Raw genomic sequence first — 4,375 nt, forward strand, 5'->3', positions numbered from 1 at the left:
GAATTCCTTTTTTGTCCCTAATTTTTATTTTTAATTTTTTTTATTGGATTCGTCAGTCGATTTATTTTTTATTTTTATTTTTATTTTTACATTTTCGGGGTTTTAATTTAAAAAAAAATGTATATATTTTTTTTATTCATTCGTTCGTGCATTTCTTTCCGTGTGCGTGTGCGCGTGAGTAGGCCCGGCCCGGCCCGGCCCGGCCCAGCACGCCCCCCCGTCGGTAAGTGGCTGCGGTGCCGAGGCAGTGGGTAGACCTGGCGGCCGGCTTTACGACCACCACCCCCCCCCCCCCCCCCCCTCGCCGTTTTTGTTCTTATTTTTGACTTTTTTTTAAATTTTTTTTAAATTGCCTTTTTCTTTTTTTTAATTTTTTTTTCATTTTTTAATTAATTATTTTTTTTAGTTAATATTTTAAGAATTCCTTTTTTGTCCCTATTTTCAATTTTTAATTTTTTTTTATTGGATTCGTCAGTCGATTTATTTTTTATTATTTTTATATTATTTTACATTTTCGGTTTTTAAGTCTTTTCAAATTTTTAATTTTTTTATTCATTCGTTCGTGCATTTCTTTCCGTGTGTGTGCGCGCGTGAGTAGGCCCGGCCCGGCCCGGCCCAGCCCAGCACGCCCCCCCCCCCTCTGTCGGGAAGTGGCTGCAGTGCCGAGGTGGCGGGTAGACCTGGCAGACGGAGCTTCAACACCAACCCCCCCCCCCCCCCCCCCCCAGCACCCCGCCCTGGCAACCTTTTCTGCATTTTTTTTTAATGATTTTTGATTTTTCTTTTCCCGTTTTTTTTTTTTTAAATTGATTTTTTTTCCCCCATTCCCTCCACCCCCCCCCCTTTTTTTTTTTTTTTTTTTTTTAAAAAAAAAAAAAAAAGGTGTCCCCCCCTTCCGATGGCTCGGCCAGATAGTGACTCGACTTGGCGTCCGGTGCCCGGCACCCCCCCCCCCCCAATCCCCTGTATCCGCTCCACCTGATCTGCCCCCCGCTCCTTTTTCTCTTTTTCTCCCCCACATTCGTTCCTTCGTTTGTTCGCTCGCTCTTTATTTCTCTCTCTCTCTCTCTCATCTCTCTCTCACTCTCTCCATCTTTCTTTCTTTCCTTCTTTGCCTGGGTTCCCCCCCCCCTTACTTTCTTCTTAAATACGTCCGTCCATCCGTGCCATTGGTCGTTTGCTCAGTCGTCGCCCGTTTCTTCCTCGTTCTCGGGGGAAAGTCGGACGGGAGAGGGTCACGGGATTGTTATTTATTTATTCCTCCCTCCCCCCCCCCCCCCCCCCCCCCTTTCTCTCGCCGTTCATGCCCGCTCCCCTCCTCCCCCCCCACTCGACTCCCGAAGGGCTGGACCCGACGGCTCGGCCGGCCAGTGGCGAGACAGAAGGGTCGGCGCCCCAGCCCCACCCCCCGGATCCGCCCCGCCTGATCGGCCCCCTTTTGTTCGTCTTTCCCCGCCGTTTTTTTGGTTTTGTTTTGTTTTTGTTTTCTGAACGCTGCTTCTCCACACCCCGCCACCCCCCCCCCCCCGCTTTGATTTTTTTTTCCCGTGCCTTTCTTTCCTCCGGCGGGCACGACCTGATGTCTCGACCGGTCCCCGCGCCGCTCACAGCCCGCACCCCCCCCCCGCGCAACTCCTCCCTGCCCTCCCCCAACCGTGGACCCACCCCCAGCCCGCCACGCGCTTTCTTTCCATTACACTCTTGCTTTCCGTTTTTTTTTTTTTTTTCTACCGGGGGGGGGGGGGTGCGGGGAACGGGCACGTACGTTCGCACTCCCGTAGTCGCTCGCTCTTCTTCCACTTCTCCCTCTAGTAGCGCCCCGCCGGGGGAGCCGAGGGTCCCCTCCCCGAGCGCCGGCGGTCGGACCCGACGGCTCGGACGCCGGCCGGGTGGGAGGCGAGGCGAGGCGAGGCGAGGCGAGGCTGCCTCTCCGCCCTCCTGCCGGCCGGGAGAGAGGCTCGCTGCGAGCCCGGTGACCGGACGAGTCGAACAGACGAGTCCCAGGCGGCCCGCGGCCCCCGGCCCCCGCCCCCCGCCGCCGCCGCCGCCGCCGCCGCCGCCGCCGCCGCCGCCGCCGCCGCCACCACCACCACCACCCCCGGGACGGACGACGCCGTCTCCCCCCGGCCTACCTCTGCTACCGTCTTCCCGCCATTATTTTGCGTTCCCGCGCCGACACGAGCGACCGCCCGCATGCGAACCGGCCGTACTTTCCCGCCCGCCCGGCCCCCTTGTGGGCGGAGCCCCCGCCCACACGCCCGCGCCTGCGCACCTCCTCGGGAGGTCGGGGCCGTGTCCGCCGGTCGGGTGGAGGGGGACCGGGGGGAGGGGGGGGGGTTACGCGGCGCCCTGGCTAAGGTGTCCCGGCGTTGATGTGGCGCGCGAGCGAGCCGCACGCGAATGGGGTTTCAAAGACCCAGCTTGAAACCGCCTAAAGAGTTACCTAGCCCCCGAGCGAAAAGGAAACGAAACCAAAACGTTCAAACCGGCAAACGAACGGGCACACTGAGGGACAGAGAAATAAACAAAGAAGCAAACACGAGACGAACGCTGCCGTAAGAAGTCGCTGCCGAGCGGCTCGAAAGCAGCGGAACGGTCTACCCGGCCCCAGAGGGCTCCGAGCCGTTCACACGGCGGAGACCGCTAGAGGTCGCTGGCCCGGCCCTCTCCGGGCTGGCAGGCCACGTCTACCCGGCCAGGACGGACTTGGTCGCTCCGCGGCGGCGGCTGGAGGCCTCTGCGGGAGCCGCTCCCGGTCGCCGGACCGGTCGGCCCGGCCGCTCCGTGCACGCACAGGACTCGGTCTCACTGCAGCCGCGGCTGGAGGCCTCTGCAGGACCGGCTCGGGCTCTCCGGAACGGTCGGCCCGGCCCCTGCGTGCCCAAAAAGGACTCGGTCACACAGCAGCAGTGGCTGGAGGCCTCTGCAGGACCGGCTCGGGCCCTCCGGAACGGTCGGCCCGGCCCCTGAGTGCCCCAAAAGGACTCGGTCACACTGCAGGTGCGGCTGGAGGCCGCTGCTGGACCGGCTCCGGCTCTCCGGAATGGTCAGCCCGGCCCCTGTGTGCTCCCACAGGACTCGGTGTCACTGCAGGTGTGGCTGGTGGACTGTACAGGAACGACTCTGGGTCAGCAGACCGGTCGGCCCGGCCCCTGCGTGCCTCCACAGGACTCGGTCTCACTACAGGTGCGGCTGGAGGCCTGTACAGGCCCGTCTCAGGCTTGCTGGACCGGTCAACCCAACCCCTGCGTGCCCCCACCCGACTCGGCCACCTCCGCAGCTGCGGCTGGAGCATGCTGAAGGAGCCGATCCCGGTCACCGGACCGCTCGCACCGGCCCCTGCGGGCCCGCACAGCACTCGGTCACACTAAAGCCGCAGCTGGAGGCCTCTGCAGGACTGGCTCCGGCTCTCCGGAACGGTCAGCCCGGCCCCTGCGTGCCCAAACAGGACTCGGTCACACAGCAGCCGTGGCTGGAGGCCTCTGCAGGACCGGCTTGGGCTCGCCGTACCGGTCGGCCCAGCCCCTGTGTGCCCCACAGGACTCGGTTTCATTGCAGGTGCAGCTGCAGGCCTCTGCAGGACTGGCTCGGGCCCTCCGGAACGGTCAGCCCGGCACCTGCGTGCCCCCACCTGACTCGGCCACCACCGCAGCTGCGGCTGGAGCATGCTGAAGGAGCCGGTCCCGGTCGCCGGACCGCTCAGACCGGCCCGTGCGGGCCCGCACAGCACTCGGTCACACTAAAGCCGCAGCTGGCTCCCTCTGCACGACCGGCTCGGACACGCCAGACCGGTCAGACCGGCCCCTGGGGACCCCCACAACACTTGGTCACACTAAAGCCGCAGCTGGAGGCCTCTGCAGGACCGGCTCGGGCTTGCCAGACCGGTCGGCCCAGCCCCTGCGTGCCCCACAGGACTCGGTCTCACTGCAGGTGCGGCTGCAGGCCTCTGCAGGACCGGCTCGGGCTCTCCGGAACGGTCAGCCGGGCCCCTGCGTGCCCCCACCCGACTCGGCCTCCTCCGCAGCTGCGGCTGGAGCATGCTGAAGGAGCCGGTCCCGGTCGCCGGACCGCTCGGACCGGCCCCTGCGGGCCCGCACAGCACTCGGTCACACTAAAGCCGCAGCTGGCGCCCTCTGCAGGACCGGCTCGGGCTCTCCGGAACGGTCAGCCCGGCCCCTGCGTGCCCAAACAGGACTCGGTTTCATTGCAGGTGCGGCTGGTGGCCTGTACAGGACCAGCTCAGGCTCGCCGGACTGGTCACCCGGACCCCTGCGTGCCCCCACCGGACTCGGCCTCCTCCGCAGCTGTGGCTGGAGCATGCTGAAGGAGCCGGTCCTGGTCGCCGGACCGCTCAGACCGGCCCGTGCGGGCCCGT

General features: G+C 63.2%; 1 long non-coding RNA gene across 1 annotated transcript; it reads right to left on the bottom strand.

Annotated features, from left to right (window-relative positions):
• Positions 1–1,088: 1,088 nt before the first annotated feature.
• LOC124417266 lies at positions 1,089–2,213 on the bottom strand. Its single transcript, XR_006931660.1, has 2 exons — positions 2,133–2,213; positions 1,089–1,208 (listed from the first exon to the last, which is right to left on the bottom strand). It is a non-coding gene; the product is annotated as an uncharacterized LOC124417266 (long non-coding RNA).
• Positions 2,214–4,375: the final 2,162 nt, after the last annotated feature.

Source organism: Gallus gallus, chromosome 16, assembly GCF_016699485.2.
Source record: "Gallus gallus isolate bGalGal1 chromosome 16, bGalGal1.mat.broiler.GRCg7b, whole genome shotgun sequence".
Classification (NCBI taxonomy): domain Eukaryota; kingdom Metazoa; phylum Chordata; class Aves; order Galliformes; family Phasianidae; genus Gallus; species Gallus gallus.